Source organism: Papaver somniferum, unplaced genomic scaffold, assembly GCF_003573695.1.
Source record: "Papaver somniferum cultivar HN1 unplaced genomic scaffold, ASM357369v1 unplaced-scaffold_81, whole genome shotgun sequence".
Classification (NCBI taxonomy): Eukaryota; Viridiplantae; Streptophyta; class Magnoliopsida; order Ranunculales; family Papaveraceae; genus Papaver; species Papaver somniferum.
In genome coordinates, this window is record NW_020651082.1 from 1,298,527 (window position 1) to 1,317,694 (window position 19,168).

Here is a 19,168-nt window from a genome sequence, read left to right on the forward strand (position 1 = left end):
AATCAAATAGTATTATTTTTTTTATATGGGTATATCCATAAAGTATGATACGAAATTCTCCCCCACACTTACACTCAACATTATCCTCAATGTTCAAAACCGAAAATTCTGATTTCTGACATAACATCCCTGAAAAACTCAAAAATTGTACCAATGGGTAGGTAACTAGGAAAAACATCCTAAACGAAAGTTGTTCGCCTACACCTTTTATATAACTTGTAAATAGGGAACAATATTAATATAAACGGTCTGACTTTTACGGCCTTCAGATTGATAGACATGCAATTTGAAAAAGTTCTGGAAAAATACCGAAACTCAAATGTCCAGGCCTATCGCTCATACTTTACAGACTCCGAATTCAAATTTTATTTTTGGAAAAGAAAGGTGAGTCTACCATGTTTAAAATTTTGGGTCAACCACTTAAATTGGACTCCGTATGAAGTCTCGAGAGATGTTTTCGTGACAAGTACTCAGTCATAATTTTCTGACGAGAATTCGTCAAACCTTTTATTACAGATTTAGGAATTTGTAAAATCTAAGATGGTAATGCAAGATATGATATGCAAAACTAAGAAAATTAAAAACAAAAGGGATAGATATACAAAACTAATGGGTTGCCTCCCATGTAACGCTTAGTTTAACGTCTCCTGCCCGACTTGGCATTCCTTCAACTAATCCTCCATAGGGAGATAATTTACACATCCATATACACACAAGCAATGCTTTCATAATATATCTTCAACCTATGTCCATTCACCTTTAAATTTGTTCCATCTCTAAGACTAGAAAATTTCAGCGCCATGAGAATAAACATTAGTAATAACATACGGTCCAATCCATCTAGACCTTAGCTTACCAGGAAATAGTTTAAGACAAGATTAAAATAAAATAACTTTTTGCCCTCACAACATAATTATTTCTAGAAATCATATTTTCGTGGAAGAGTTTTGTCTTCTCCTTGTATATACGAGAACTCTTGTAAGCATCATTACGTATCTCCTCTAGATCGTTAAGATCCATGTTGCACATCTTTATCCCCCAATATGCCTTATGTACAAGTTCGACCGGAAGATGACAAGCTTTGCCATGGACCAACCAATATGGAGACATATTAATCGGTGTTTTGTACGTCGTTTTATATGCCCATAATGCATCATTAAGCCTCTAAATCCAATATTTCCTTGTAGTACTAACGGTTTTCTCAATAATGGATTTAATCTCACAGTTTGAGATTTCGGCTTGCGCACTAGTTTGTGGGTGATACGGTGTACCAACCTTGTGTGTATGTTGTACTTCTCGAGTAGAGCATGGAAGGATTTCTGAAAATATAAGCCTCCATCACTAATAACCACTCTTGGTGTACCATGTCTGGAAAAAATATATTCCTTCACAAACTCACAAACAACTTGAGAATCATTAGTAAGGGTGGCTTTAGCTTCCACCCATTTCGAGAAATAATCCACGGCAAGAAGTATACAAAAATTTTCGTTGAAATTGACAAAAGGAACCATAAAATAAATTCTCACACATAAAATACTTCAACAACAAGAATTTGTGTGAGTGGTGTTTGATTTCGAACACCTAGATTTCCCGTTCTTTGAAATTTATCACAAGATTTGCAAAAAAATGTATGCATCCTCAAATAGGGTAGGCCAATAAAATCCACTTTAAAGTACTTTGAAAGCGGTAGTTTAGAACCAAAGTGACCAGCATATACATAAGTATGACAAAAAGTAAGAGTATATTGAAATTCTGAATTATGTATGCACCTGCGGATGATTTGATTAGAACCGTATTTCCACAAGTAGGGCTCATTACACACATACCGCCTGGCTATTTTCTTAATCTTAAGCTTTTGCAAATTAGACATTGTACTAGGTACTTGTCTTGTAACCAAGTAGTTCACTATATCCGCGTACCAAGGTGTTGAATCTTCAATTTGAGAAAAGTTGTTCGTCTGGAAACGATCTTGTAAATGAAGTTCTTCTTCGGAAACAACAAGTTTGCTGAGGTGATCAGCAACAGTATTTTCAACACCTCTTTTATCATTGATTTCATAATCAAATAATTGCAGTAGTAGTATCCACCGTATGAGTCTTGGCTTAGCTTCTTTCTTCTTTAGTAGGTACCTAAGTGTTGCAGGATCATAATACACAACCACTTTTAAACCCACCAAGTATGATCTAAATTTTTCTAGTGCAAACATTATAGCCAGAAATTCTTTCTCGGTGGTAGAATAATTGACTTGTGCATTGTTTAGGGTCCTAGATGCATAATAAATCACATGAGACAACTTATAAACTCTTTGACCCAAAACAGATCCAAGTGCACAGTCACTTGCATCACACATTAATTCAAATGGAAAACTCCAATCCAGTGATTTAATAATTGGTGCAGTTGTCAACAATTCTTTCAATTTATCAAAGGCATCCTTGCAATCCTTGTTGAAGTCGAATATAATCTTTTTTGCAATAATTTGCACATCGGCATTGAGATTTTGGAGAAATCCTTGATAAACCACCTGTAAAAACCTGCATGACCAAGAAAAGAACGAATCTCCATCACCGAAGTGGGATATTGTGATTTTCTTATTAAGTCTATCTTTGCTTTGTCAACTTCAAACCCTCGAGAGGATACAATATGACCAAGCATTATGCCATGGTTTAAAGTGGCACTTCTCCCAATTTAGAATAAGATTAGTGTTTATACATCTTTTAAGCACAAGTTCAAGATTTTGTAAACAAATATCAAATGAATTGCCATAAACACTAAAATCATCCATAAATACCTCAATGATGTGTTCCACGTAGTCAGAAAATATACTAACCATACACCTATGCAAAGTGGCAGGCACATTGCAAAGACCAAACGACATCCGTCTATGGGAGAATGTACCAAAAGGACAAATAAAGGTAGTCTTCTCTTGATATTCTAGTGCAATAACAATCTGATTGTATCTCGAATAATCGTTCAAAAACAATAATGTGAATGTCCCGCTAACCTCTTTAACATCAGATCAATGAAAGGAAAAGGAAAGTGATCCTTTCGGGTTGCGGCATTAAGCTTTCTGTAGTCTATTCTCACTCTCCATATTGTTTGAACTCTTGTAGGAACGAGTTCATCATCTTGATTTCTGACAACAGTGACACCTGATTTCTTAGGAACCACTTGAACCGGGCTAACCCATTTGCTTTCAGAATTGGGTAAATCACCCCCACACTTAGTAATTTTAGGATCTCTTTCTTCACGACCTCCATCATTGTGGTGTTAAGTCTACGTTGAGCATAACTTACAGGATTAAAATACTCTTACATTAGGATTATATGCATGCACATGGATGGACTAATTCCTTTGATATCATCAATTTTCCAACCAATAGCCGTTTTGTGCTCTTTCAGAATCCTAAGTAGACGTTCTTATTGTATTGGGTTGAGGTTCTTTTTAATAATCACCGGAAGTTCTTCTTTATCACCCAAGTACGCGTACTTTAGGTGGTCTATAATTGGCTTAAATTCTAGTTTCGGTGCCTGCACAATAGAAGGTAACGGAACCTCATTAGTTATGGGTAAATAAATATAAGAAATATTACCTGGTTTAGCTTCTTGTAGTGATGTTAAAGCACCACACATCTCCACCAATTCTTTGGATAACTCAACATCCATGTATGGTTGTCCATGAACGTCCAAAGTAATTTTGTTACGTAATACAACTCCAAGTTCATCTTCACTGTTCAGTTCAAACATTTGTTGTGTTAACGAACCAATAACATCAGTAGAGAAAGCTGAGTGAACATCACTAGGATAACGCATAGTTTCAAAGATATTGAACCATATGATCTCCTTATCAAATCCCATAATGAGTGAACCACTATCAACATCAATCTTCGTCTTTTCATTTTTCATGAACGGTCTCCCAAGAAGTAACGAAGTAGATGAACAATTATCTCCATTGTGCATATCCACAATGTAGAAATCAACTGGAAAGATTAACCGATTCGCTTGAACTAAGACGTCCTCCACTGCTCCCTTAGGATATATATTGGATTTTTTATCCAATTGAATATTGATCTTTGTCTCTTTTAAAGGTCCAAGATTCAAAGAATCATATACATCGGCTAACATAACACTTATGGAAACTGCAAAATCAAGCAAAGCACACTCAAATCATTGGTTACCAATGGTAACTGGTACTGTGAAACCGCCAAGATCTTCATACTTTGTAGGCATCTTCTTAAGTAACATAGCTGTAGCACTTTCTCCCACTTGAGAGATCTCATTAGCAATCAACCTATCTTTCCTTATACACAGATCCTTCAAACCTTAGCATACCTCGGTACGGTTTTTATGGCCTCAATAAATTGAATGTTGATGTGTATATTGCTGAAAATATCCATGATCTCCTTATCTTGAGCTTCCTTTTTCGACTTGTCAAAACGACTAGGAAAAGAAGGTGGTATAGTAAAATTGGGAACTGTGTCCTTAGGTTGGCCTATTAGGATTGGCTTTTCCTTAGGTACGACTTCTAACTCTACTCCTTCTCAACATCACCACTGGGTACACGTACTTCCCCCGTATCCATATTTGAATCTACTATTTTTTTCCACTTCTTAAGGTTATTGCCTTGACGTGCTCTTTTGGATTCACAAAAGGTTTTGATGAGAGCGTTGTCGACACATGATCCTTCATAAGATTCATATTAGTTTCCAATTTCCCCTCTTAAGTCTGCAAATTTCTAATAGCGTTATCAGTTTTTAACTGATTTTTGTTCGGCTTTCTGTATGAATTGATCAGTTTTCTGCTGACTTTGTTGAAATATATATGAAAGACCTTGCATCATGGTAATCATCTTCTCAGGGGCGTCTTCTTTTGGAGATTGTGGTTGCGGTTTTGGTTGGAATTGTTGTTGAAAACCACCTTGTCTCGCATATGGACTAGGAGCAGTAGCTTGCTTGTTAGCATAACTAGAATTAGGATGATCTTTCCAACCAGGATTATAAGTATTAGAATGTGGATCATACCTTGGCATTTGATTAGGGAATAAAACATTAACCTCGTCCTCTTCTTCGTATGGTGGAGCTACTGCCGAACCTATACGATGGATTTCCTTTTCAATGGTACTTAACCAGTTGTCTGTATTTGGAGATTCTCCCATCTCGCTAACTCTTCTAAAAATTTGAGTCGTGCCTTGTATAAAATTGTTGTGAATTTTAGGTCATACTCTTAATAAAACTAGTTGCTTGCGAGATTGTCTTCTCAGTGAGTGAACCACCATCAGTTGCATTAATAAAATTTCGTTGCTCTAGAAGTAAATGATAAAATTTAATGCTCATGTTTACAGTATTTGACATCTTTACATAGCAAACTTTAATTCTGAAACTACACAAGTTCATGATGAAAATACGTAATTCATGAAAAATCGAATTTGCATCTTGGAATCGGTTCTAACAAACTTACATGCAAGTTTAGCATTGGTTTTACCAATAATCCAAGACTACTATGTGATCGTTCATACTGGTTAGTTGTGATCGGTTCTACCAAGTCACATACACGGGTTCATATCAGTTATACCAATCACATGGATCGTTTCTACCTAACCATGGTACCTACTTGTGATTGGTCATACTTGTCACTAAGATCGGTCATACCAATAACAAGGATCAGTTACACAACCTCTTATGATCGGTCACACAAATTACCAGAATCAAGCACACAAATTACAAGAAACGGTCATACCATCTCATGGTGATTACTTAGGATCAATTACACCAATTACCAAAGCCAGTCATACCAAATCATAATTTTAGGTATTATGATCGGTTATACCAAGATACATAACCTGAGTTAAGATATGTTTTGCCAACTTACACATACTGAACATCCAAAGAAAATGCAATGAATAGTCAGACCAATATACCTATTGATTTCCCTTTCAATTCATGAAACAAGTTCACAAACTTACTTCCTTTAAAAAAATGTAAAACATTGTTTCCTAGAATGAAATATTCACCGTAAACCTATACACATAATTATAAAACTATATACAAGATTATGTTGATGTCATATCTACGAAGTTCAAAAGATAAGTGTTATACTTCGTAATATAATTTATCATAAAACTATATAAAAGATTATGTTGATGTCATATCTACGAAATTCAAAATATAAGTGTTATACTTCATAATTAATTTCTTAATATTATGACCATACTATTATGATCATGTCTATCCACTATAGTATTATTTATATACAATCTTAGCACGTTATGTTTTCAATATAGCACGACTTGAAAGATACGTTAGAAACTGAAACAAGTTCCAGTGAATATTACTAACCTCAAGTGGAAGGATTATATTGTCATTGTATTCGTTACTTCTTCTCATTCTTCAGGTCTTCGGAGTAATACTTCTATGTATCAACATTCCTAGACTTTCTAGTCTAACCTAAAGGAAGTCGACTCTAGTATTTAATCAAGCGACTCTAGATGATTTTTGATACGAAAATATGACAACCAAACTTGACATACCAACCTTGGTGAGTTCAACCGAGCTATTGATGCAATTTTTACAGTGGTAAGAAATGGGTTTGATTCTCGGATTTGGGAAGATATTGATTTTAGACTTAATAAAAGAATATATTAAAACTAGCAAAAATATGCAAAAGAAGGTAACAAGATTAAGAGTTACTAGGACTCAGGATTCCACCAAACTCATGTTCTTATGGTTCAATTATTAATTCTTTGAAAATTATAGCTCCAAAATTAATAACTATTAACTCTAAATTTTTGCCAAGGTAGATTTTATAAAATATTAATTGTAAATGGTAAGCATGGGTTATCAAAACAATAAATCTAAGCATAATCCATCAAACTAAATGACAACTAATTAGTCTAAAATCACAATTCAATTTATATTAATGCAAAATTCATAAAAAGAATTTAATAAAATTACCACATTAATGAACATTGGCTTCCTCCGTCCTCCCAGTAATGAGATTTAGCTCCTCATGCTGTAAATGAACGTTATAGAAAAAATAGGTAGCATCATATTTATTGATCCAATGTGAAAAGGATACAAAATTTATTGATTCCCACTCACTAATATTGCTCGATTACAAGAAATATGAAAAATACTCTCACTATTTTTCTCAATCTCTCCAGAAAATCCTCCCCCAAGATGATTCCATATGACTCCTTTTATAGTGGGGATTCCAAAATCCTTCCATAATTTTCTACATGAAATGATGTATCTTCATGTTTGTTTTTGGGCCTAGCCCACTTCATTTACTTCTTTTTGCGGGTAGAATTCCACATTTTGGTCCATCGAGCTTTATTTCCCAAAAATACCTACAAATACACAAAATAACAAAATAAGCACAAAATCGAGTACTAACATTACAGGGAATTGAGAACAAAATAGACACATAAATGCATCTATCAAATACCCCCAAACTTATTATTTGCTAGTCCCGAACAAACAAAATAAAATCCTAACTCACTTTCGCAGGCATCGTGGTTTCACTTAGCGTGTGTAACAAGCCTTTAAACCCCTAGGTGGTCCTAGTGGACGAGTTATAGTCTCGGAAGTGTTTATAAGAGGTGTACCCACAAAACCTTTACTCCAGACCCTAGGCACATGTGTATAATTTAGGAACGACGCTAAATAATCTCTTTGGCTGGCATACACTCATTGACTACAGGAGAAAGTATCCTGATGCGAATCATATTCATATATATAAGTGACATAGTTCTACTCAGATAATCGCAGTATGGACATCAATAATTGGAATCATACAAATGAGTAGATTAAGAAGATGGACTCGGAGATAGATAATTTAAAACAATGTTGACTAAGGTGAACGGTGTTTCCTATATCTGTCTGAAGGCCTCCACCAAGATGAACCCATGGATCTTAATGGATTGAGATACTGGTCTGGACTAATATCAACATAGCTTGGCATATACAAGGGAACCAACGGTCGATAATCTTAATTCTAGATCAACTCAACTGACATATACAAGGGAACCAACGATCGATTTTATTGCACAATAATAAACTTTTCATTTTACATTTTTTTAACTACAAGATTTGATCTTTTGGATCCAAGCGCATGCTTTTTGTCAGCAGATTAAATGATAGTTCCCATGGATCCTGCATTCCGCGCTTGTTTATGCCACGGAGTCGGGGAAAACACAAACATATTACTATCTAAGTGTTAATATCTTTATTATTATTATTATAAAGTTATTATTATTATTGTATAACGATGATTACATGACTAGTTGGAAGCCTAACAAGCTAAGCTCCAACGGCGTACTACTACATGAATTAACAGGTTGCTGATGCTAGCCTACCAGCGGGACTCATGGGTAACCTTGCCAAGTGGAGCCGAAACGGCGGACTGGGGGGGCGAGATTGTGTCACAAGGGGGGCAAGCGAACTCTAGCGTCCATAATAATTCCTGGAATTATTATTATTATTATTATTATTTTATTATTATTATTTTTGGATATTATTACATGAAACTAGTTGGAAGCCTAACAAGCTAAGCTCCAACGACATACTATTATTATTATTATTATTTTTTTTTTTTTTATGAAAACGTACCTCTGAGGGCTTTTATTGAAAATAGGGAAAAGAGTATTATTACATGAAAAGTGTTGGTAACCTAGCTACAAGCTGGGAACCAACACCCTTTTTTTTTTTACATGAAGAGTATTATTATTATTATTTTAAATTTTTTCATTAATGGGAGAACGATGATTACATGAAACTAGTTGGAAGCCTAACAAGCTAGGCTCCAACGACATACTACTACATTAATTGAACAGGTTATTGTGCTAGCCTACCAGCGGGCCTCATGGGTAACCTTGCCAAGGGGAGCCGAAACAGCGGACTGGGGGGCGAGATTGTGGCACAAGGGGGGCAATCTAACAACACCTACCTTGTTAATTCCTGCAATGTTACGCCATCGAAGACTCGAACCTAGGACCTCCTGAAACGCATCACTTTTGGAGAAAGGGGTTGACCAGCTGAGCTAGGGCATACTACTACATTAATTGCAATGTTATTATTATTATTATTATTATTATTATTACATGAAACTAGTTGGAAGCCTAACAAGCTAAGATCCAACGACATACTACTACATTAATTGAACAGGTTGATGCGCTAACCTACCAGCGAGCCTCATGGGTAACCTAGCCAAGGTAGCCGAAACGGCGGGAGGGGGGCTGAGATTGTTTCACAAGGGGGGAAATCTAACACTACCTTCCATGTTAATTCCTGCAACATTACGCCATTAGGAACTCGAACCTGGGACCTCCTGGAGCGCATTAAACTTTGGGGAACGGGGATGACCAGCTGATCTATGGCCAGTTATTATTATTATTACTTTTTATTTTATTTTATTTTATTATGAAAGGATGCCACATGGAATTTTATTATTATTATTATTACTAAAGGATTTTGTTATTAAAGAAAAACAAAGTGAAATTACATGGAGTTGGTTGGTAACCTAGCAACAATCTGGGCACCAACCCCTTTCTGAATAGTAATACCTACTCTATGGAACAAAGACCCTCCTACTTTACAATTAGCGTCTTGACTAGCAAGACAATTTTTCAGTCTTCTCAACAATACACAAGCATCTTCACTAAACTCTCCAAAAGTTGAAAAATCTAGAACACCGAACTCATACCCATGTCCTAAACATTTATCCAAATACTTACTACGTTTGTGAGTGACTGCAGCAGAAACAACTTGGCTTGGTGCGAAAAAAGTGGTTTGAGCACTAGTGAAGGGAAAAGCACCGGTAACATCAAACAAACATCTCGACCGTTATCCCAGTTGTAAACAAGCAAATATGCGGGCCTGGAGGCATGCGTTGTATTATTTTTATTTTTTATTTTTTTTTATTAAAAGGCACCCTGAGGGCATATTACTAAATCATGTCAACATCGAAATCAATATTACAAGAAATGAGGGCATAATACCTATGTTATTATTATTATTATTATTATTATTATTATTATTATTATTATATAAACAGCGTCGCCTAGGCTTTTATTAAATAGCAAAAGTATTTACACATGGTTAGTTGGGAGACAGGAAAAAAGTTGCGCCCCAACACCTTTTTGGATAGCTAAGCCTATCCTTTGAAAAAGGAGCTCCCTATTTTACAATTAACATCATAGTTAGCAAGGCAGTTTCTTAATCTATTCAGAAAAACAACAAAGTCTTCACACAATTCTCCTAGGGTCGAGAAGACTAAGACGCCAAAAGAGTAACCTTGGGATGTGCATATGTCCAAGTATTTCGTTCGCTTGCGATGAATGGATGTAGAGATAGCTCTTACCGAAGTGAAGCTTCGGAGGCCATCACCAGAAAAGGGTGAAACACCGGTGACGTCAAAACACGTATCTCGACCGGAATCCCATGTATACACCATAATGTTTGCAGGTTTAAGTTCTCGTACACCTGCAATAAGACCTAAAGAAGCTTCCTTTCGAGCAACAACTGTTGTTTTAATGCATATATCAAATATTATATCCCGCACTAAGTCGTGTCGGAATTTGAGGCCCACCTCGTTAGCGCAGTTAATGGCATGGTCCCCGAATTTGTCTATAATGCCTCCATAACATTGACAGCTATATTCATCAGGAAAGAGAGGCACACCCAAACGATACTGTAAAACCGCTCTGAAGGATCGCGGACCAATGGTTTGGTTTAATCCAGGGATTGGGACTGCCTGCAAGAAATCCAAAGCATGTTCCCTTTTGTTACACTGCCAAAGAACGGCATCTCGGGTTGTTAGAGAAAACTTAGACGGTATTTCCCTCTTGATAACATCAAAGTAACGGGCTGCCAAGGCTTCATAGGCTTTCTCGGGTTATTATTATTATTATTATTATTATTATAAAGGAAGCCACTCAGGCATTTATTATTATTATTATTACATGAAACTAGTTGGAAGCCTAACAAGCTAGGCTCCAACGACATACTACTACATTAATCGAACAGGTTGATGTGTTATCCTACCAGCGGGTCTCATGGGTAACCTTGCCAAGGGGAGCCGAAACGGCGGGCTGGGGGCGAGATTTTGTCACAAGGGGGGCATGCCAACACTACATTCCATGTTAATTCCTGCAATATTACGCCATTAGAGACTCGAACCTGGGACCTCCTGGAGAGCATCAAACTTTGAGGAACGGGGATGACCAGCTAAGCTAGGGACCGTTCTTAAAAGAATTAAAACTTGCAAAAATATGCAAAAGAAAGTAACAAGATTAAGAGTTACTAGGACTCAGGATTCCACCAAACTCATGTTCTTATGGTTCAATTATTAATTCTTTGACAATTATAGCTCCAAAAATAATAACACTTGACTCTGAATCTTTGCCAAGGTAAATTTTATAAAATATTAATTGTAAATGATAAGTATGGATTATCAAAGCACTAAAGCTAAGCATAACCCATCAAACTAAATGACAACTAATTAATTTAAAATTATAATTCAGTTTATATTAATGCAAAAGCCATAAAAAGAATTTAATAAAATTACCACATTAATGAACATTGGCTTCCTCCGTCACCCCGGTGATGAGGTTTAGCTCCTCATGTTGTAAATGAACGCTATTGAAAAAATAGGTAGCATCATATTTATTGATTAAATGTGAAAAGGATACAAAATTTATTTATTTCCACTCATTAATATTGCTCGATTACAAGAAATATGAAATAATACTGTCACTATTTTTCTCAATCTTTCCAGAAAAACCTTCCCCAAGATGATTCCATATGACTCCTTTTAGAGTGGGGATTCTGAAATCCTTCCATAATTTTCTACATGAAATGATGTATCTTCATGTTTCTTTTTGGGCCTAGCCCACTTCATTTACTTCTTTTTGCGAGTACAATCCTACATTTTGGTCCATCGAGCTTTATTTCCCAAAAATACCTGCAAATATACAAAATAGCAAAATAAGCACAAAATCGAATATTAACATTACAGAATATTGAGAATAAAATAGACACATAAATGCGTATATCACTATTCTCTAACAATAACTATCCTTCAAACCAATTTGGTAATTTCAATATGGGTCATCCCTTAATACACTGCACCAAATATCTGAATCAACCCTAAAATTGGTAAAGCCCCTCAAAACCCAAATGTCTTTGTAGGGGAATGCTCAAACACTTCCAAGGGTAAAACCCATTTCATTGAAAATCCTCTCTCCTTTTGGGAAGTTCTCTTATGTTAATATCTTTGTTGATGGAAGAAAACAAAACATTGTAGATGATCACACCTATCCTCCAGGTTTTGGTCCAATTCTTCTTTTCAAAAACTTAATTAAGGAAAACTCAATCCATCAATCCAAAATCAAGATCCTGGATCATGAAACCCTATGTTGCATACCCTTACACCCCTTATTTGGCTAAACTCTTTGTGGGAAGAGGCAAAATAAAATTTCATGAACGAAGTTTGGGACAATTGGAGAAGAAAGTCATAGCAGTGGAGATTGACTCAACACCTCTCAACAAAATTGCTCTTTTATTGCCCTCCGTTCCAATCTTTAATTGAGGAAAAATAAATCTGGGGTCCTTGGATGCTGAGCTGAAGGTGAAGATAGTCTTTTCCACGGTTGAAAAGAAGGACATGGAGCTCATCCAGGTTCCTCCTAATCTTCATTTCATCAATTTTTTTCCGGCCATGTATTTCTTGTTTCCTTATGAATATATCTTTGTTGTTTACTTTTTTCTCATACTTTCTCATCATGCGTGTTAATTTCCTATATTTATCTTATCCATCTATGTCTTATTTATGGATAATCATTAATATTCTCATAAGAAACTACTTGTTTGTTATTCACGGACAGCAACTCAAGATCATGATTCGAAGAACCAATAAACCGAACAGTAACAATTTTCTTAATATTTTTTCTGATTAATTATTAATACATGAAAAAGCCTATTTATAGGCTACATTACTTGGAAAATATATAAGAAAACAAACCCTAAAAATATTACTTTTAATATAAATCCTAATTCTAATAAAATACTTATATTTCATAATAAAAACTTTTAATAAATAAAATAACTAAATACTAAACTATAAAACTTGTTGTTGTCACGCTTCGCAGTGGCTAGCCAAGGTGACTTCCATAACTTGGATAGGCTTGACCCATATAAGGGACTAACAAGACCACATATGCTCCAGTGCCGTATCGGGTCAACAACGTTGACATGACCGATAAGACGTGGTCTTATCATATTCTTTCCTAGAATTTCCAGGGGATATGCCCAAAAAATACTAGTCAATAATTCTGCAAACTCATAAACTCCAATGACCTTAACAAAGTATTATTATTTGAAACTAAACAACATCATAAATTTGTTAAAAATACTTTTATAATTGTAGATATTATAATCATCCATGTTTAAACTCTACCAGAATTGTTGGTGGGATTGCGGTTGCCCAGGATTATTAAGATGACAACCAGATAAATTGTAGTGTGTTGGATGAACAAACTAAGGATGGAAACATTCTAGCTTGCATGTATGGGAGTCCATACAACGACTCTAGAAAAGATATTTCGTAAAATGTTATGACACAGATGGGAGGCGCTATGAATAGTCCTTGTTTAATAATATGTGACCTAGATGTCACTCTTAGTCCTAAAGAGAAAATAGGAGGAAACAAAGCCAACACCTCAGAAATACGAAAGTATAACTATGTTTTCAATAACATAGGATTCAAATACTTAGGCTACATTGGTTTTCCCTTTACTAGGTCTAACCATCACTTAGCGGTGACTCATGTAGAATAAATTGGATAGGGGTATGGCCAATGGAAATTGGATCACCATTTTCCCAAATTCAAACACCGGGTACTTGAATACATGGGTTCTGACCACTCTCAGATCCTGTTAAATATTGATATCCCGTCTCACAAAGGATATAAACCCTTTAATTACTTTGGTTTAATTCAGGAAGAGAAAAAGCACAGAGACATCATATAGAACAACTGGAACAACAATTTTGATGGCTCTCATTCTTTTGTCATGGTGAATAAATCGATTGTATTAAAAAGGACACTAGTCATTTGAATATAAATGTCTTAGGTAATATTCAAAATATGTTATAAATCAGAAAATCGACTGCATCACGGTTTCTCTTAACACTAAGTTAAATGACCCTCATCTCCTAGCTACCAAATGGGATATTAAAAATATGTATGATTATGAGGATCTATGTAAAACTAAAGGCTCGTATAATATTATTTACTAGGATATCGAAACACTCAGTGTTTTCACCATGATGCTTTGATCAGAAAAAGAAAAAATAATATTGTTGGTCTTTATGATAGTAGTAATAAGTGGATAGAAGGTAGAGACAATATATTTAATTGTTTAAATGTCCATTTTGAAAATCTGCTCAGCACTTGACTATAAGAGATTATAGAAACACTTGTAATTTTCATTTAGTAAGTAATATAGTGATAGGAGACGATTGGAATCTTCAAATCTTGCAAAAAAATCTTTGATTGAAAGATTATCAAAAAAATCATGACCATTAGACCAAACCCAAATATTGAGGATACTATTAGATGGAATGACAATAAACAAGGCAACTTTACTAGTAAATATTTATATGATCTGCTAGATAATAAAGTTTCTCAATGAAATGACCCTCTTACTGGTAAAATTTGGAATATGAATATTCTGCGAAGAATACAATATTTCATCTGGAAAATGAGGAACAACATTTTTCTTTTTAGTGATTTTTTTTAATAAAGCATATTGACCCAATCTGTGTAATATGCGAGAACAACATAAAAACTGGAGAACACTCCCTCAAGCATTGCACTTTTTCAAGGGAAATGTGGCCCCAGTGCTCTCTTACTTTGGATAATGCCATTAATGGCTTCTGTAACCTAACTGAATGGTGTTCTAATTGGTTTAGAAATGATATCCCTCGTATTCAATTTGGTCCCTGGAAAATCTTTCTGCCACCATCTGATGGTATATATGGAAATCCAGATATGAAACAGTCTTCCAGAAGAAGCAAAAAACCCTTACCCTAGGAAAATAGGAAAACAAATCATAAACCATTTCCAGAAATGTAATGAGGCAAATACCCCCCTGAAAACGTTGAACATGGAAAAATACATGAAAATTTCTTTTGCTTGTCTATCTATTTTTAACTACTGCACAAATTTAATTGGAATTGGTATGTATATAATAGTTGTCATATGAGAAACCCTCAAGAGGAGAACCAAGGGAGTTAGATCTTCAGGAAAACAAGCAGGAGATTGTATAGTTGTTCACGATGCTTTGGAGTGGGCTTCTCGACTAAAGTGCAAAAAGTTCAACTTGCTTGTACATAACTAGCACTTCCAAGGGAGGGATAAGAAAAGGTGAAAAATATTAGAACCCCCTACTATATGGGTTCAATATATAGAAACCCCACTAAATGGATCCTCACCTATCAACTCCATACTTTCACTTTTTAATATTTCTACGCCCAAAACTTTAGATTTCATGGCTTGGTTATAAAGTTTAGGGTTTGGGGAAAAATCGTAATAGCAAAAATGCCCTTTACTATATATACCTAGTGAAACAGGTTATATGTTTCATTTTCAAATTCATTTTGATTTTCACTTTCTCTCACTTCTCTCTCGTCTCTGCTTGAAGAATTTTAGGGTTTTCAAATCAAACAGGAGAAAACGATTACAAAGAGGAATAATTTCAGCTTTATCGATCTCTGCTGATGACTACAAACCGATGAACAAAATCAATCTTTCATTTTTAGTTTTTAGATTGAATCTAAGCACAAACCTACACATATTTTCTAGGATTTTCTTTCTTCTCATTTGGTGTATAGATTAGTTTATCGATTTAGCAGCTCAATCATCCAACCGATTTGATATGTGTCCTTTAATCTGGATTTTTCAGTTGATTCGAAGACATATCAACTTGATTCAAATAGGTTTAAAAACTACGAATTCAAATCAAACAGCTGATTCCAATTTGTTGTTTCGAAGCTACTTCAGGTAAGGTGTGAACCGATTAATTCAATGTTTCTTTTGTTTTTCATAGCATGATATTAACGTTGTTGTTGTACCAATTTGTTCCTCGTTTATTCTTTGAAATAAGAAAGATCCAAAGATTTGAACGAGTGTTCTCATCGATAGCGATGATAGAGATCATAAATCGAGTAGCAGCAATTGTAGTAGAAAATAATCATATAGACAGATTTCAATTAACTGATCTGCAGATTCAACGTTAACTCATTAGCAATCTAAATATACAGATAAGTATCATAGTGTCTTTGTCATGATGCTTCAATTAAGAGATTTCATTTGTTTAATTTTAAAATAAAACCCGAAAAGCATGTTAGGGTTTTCTAACATCAATTTTAGCTTATCTGAATCAATGTCAAGGCTTAGATTTACAATCATCCACTCACGCGTACCTATGTTTTATTTCTGATTAGAAATATTCATCACTGAAAATCATTTCAGGAGGATTCCAATAGCTCCAAAGTAATTTCAATTTGTATCCTAGTTTTCAACATAACATAAGAATTAAATCTGCTGAAATTAGAATTCATATTGGTTGGCATGCTTGAATTCTATATGCTTATTTACTCATTAGGTTATTGCAAATGTGGGATTTTAGTGTAGGAGCTCTTTTATATATGGAGGCACTTAGAATCCTTTCGTGCAATTATGATTTTTTTCTCTCAGAAAATAGTGATTCCTCTCTGCAGCGAAATTTTGTATTGTTACATTGTCTAATTTATGCACTTTGCTTTGAATTTGAATGCGACCATCTACATTGTTGTCATTGATTGTAAGCAATTGTATTTGTTGACTTTGAAGAATCACAGACAAAAAATTCAGATATGTTCTTCGTCTAAATCGTCGTAACTCCCAATTTCTAGATGAGATCCATAAATTGATTTTAGATTCAGTAACAGCTAATTATCATCTTCGTTACCCATGGTTTGATTTCAGTTTCATCCATTATTAAATGAAGTAAAGAAGTTGCTATTGTTGTTCGTGGTGGGATTATTCTTGCTAAGTTGGTTGGTGTACTTAGGGCTGCACATTGGGTAGGGTGGGTAAGATATGGCCTATTTCACCACCCTACCCGCTAAATGACGGGTAAGAAAAACTTTACCCGCCACCCTACCCGCTAAATGACGGGTAAAAAAAACTTTACCCGCCACCCTACCCGTCGTTTAACGGGTAAGACCCTACCCGACCCATTAAACAGAGGGTCGGGTCGGGTAGGGTGGCGGGTATATCCGTGTTGTGTTTTTTTTTGTGTTTGTTGATGATGATGATATTCGGGTTCCTACCTTGTACATTTTATATACAGAATTTTCTAACACAAAAAAATAAAAGCCAATCCATCCACATGTACCCAATGGTACTGTCAGTTCTGTTCTTTTCAAAATCAGGAGGTAGTAAAGCAGAAACCAAACCAACGACAGAGAAAATACACTATGACCAGACAAAAAGTAACTCAGAGGCATCATCAAAGATGAACCATTGCAGTCCTTGGTCCTCAGCAAAATAGATAGAGAGGATCCATAATCAGATGTCAAGTATAAACCGGCTCGGTCATCAACTACCTTATTTCCCTCTGTACTGTTATGCACTAAAAAAGTTGCAAAGTTCTGATATGGAAAATTATTCCAAAGGTCGAAATCTCTCCGTAGGGACTTGAATCCCATCATAATTCAATGTTCTTCATGTAACCTTCTTATTCAGTTGTCATCTACGATGATGGGATGAGCACTAAGATCACCAAACAACTCTGCAACACAGCAAAATTTAGTCAAATATCAATAACCATTGGCACCAAAATTAGTCATGTCTCAATAACCCATTGGTAGCAAAATAGATCACAACATGATTTTTGTCTTATGCACAAAAGTTCACAACCATCTAAATGAGGAAGACAAGGGGAATTTAGCAGTATGTAGAAAGAGAAATGTCTTAGATACAAGTAACGGGACAAAATACGTATGATTATGTTAATTTCTACATGATTATTATGTTGATTTCCACGTTGTCATGTATATTGTAATAGAGTAGTCAATCCTTGGATGTTTCATATCATCCAAAACATATTTGAATCAAGGCAGACATTCGGAAAAACGGCATTTCCGGACATTCGGACAAACTGAACAGGACACAACAAGGTACGTGTACATCATCTTTCTAAAATGAAATCTATCGAGTACTTATCGACACCAACGAACAGCAAGAGAAATATAAAGATAAGCAATATTCAGAAAAATGATAAAAATGAGTTCATATTTCAAAAAAAAAATCTATAGAAAGAAACAAAAATTAGTTACTAATTGAAGCATCTATAGGGCTTACTGCTTATACAGCATGCTCCATCTCTCACTGTTCTGCATTTATTCCAAAGATGCGGACTTTTCGAATGTTCGGGAATTTGGCAACCACCAAGACAAACACCACCAAAGTGTTGATGAAGAACATTGATTTTGATAGTCAGTCATGTGGTACGCTATCAAATACATGCCGCCATGAAAATACAAAAATTGGATAAGGTAATATTCAGCAAGCTCTCCTACAACAGATTTCAGAAAAATTAAACATGTTTATAACACAAAGAAAACAAGACTTCAGGTGTCAGATGCATATAGAGGGATATTTAAACATGAGGTGGAGTTTTCAACCCAAGACGTTCACCCCCGTTATAAAGGAAACAATTCATAGAAATGCAAAACCTCCATGCAACAGACATCAGACTCGGTTCAACTGCAGGATTTTAGTGACCACAACAATGAGTCAATCTAATATGTGTTCCCGATATAGCCATCCTACTCCATCTATCTCTATTCTCTTCTTTACCCAACCGCACTCCAAATCAATAATATCCCAAGCTAAACATTTCACACCTTGTTCATTAATTCCTACCGCTACAATAAAAAAAATGAATTTTAAAACATAAAGAGGGATTTTTACACATGGGATGGAGTTTTGAACTCACCTACTCAAGACATCCACCCCCATGATGGAGGAATTCAGGAAACGATTCATAGGAAATATGATTTCGAAGATGCTAAGCAAGTAATCCTAGTTTTTTTTAATCATTTCGTGCACTAACTTTGATGAAAAATGTT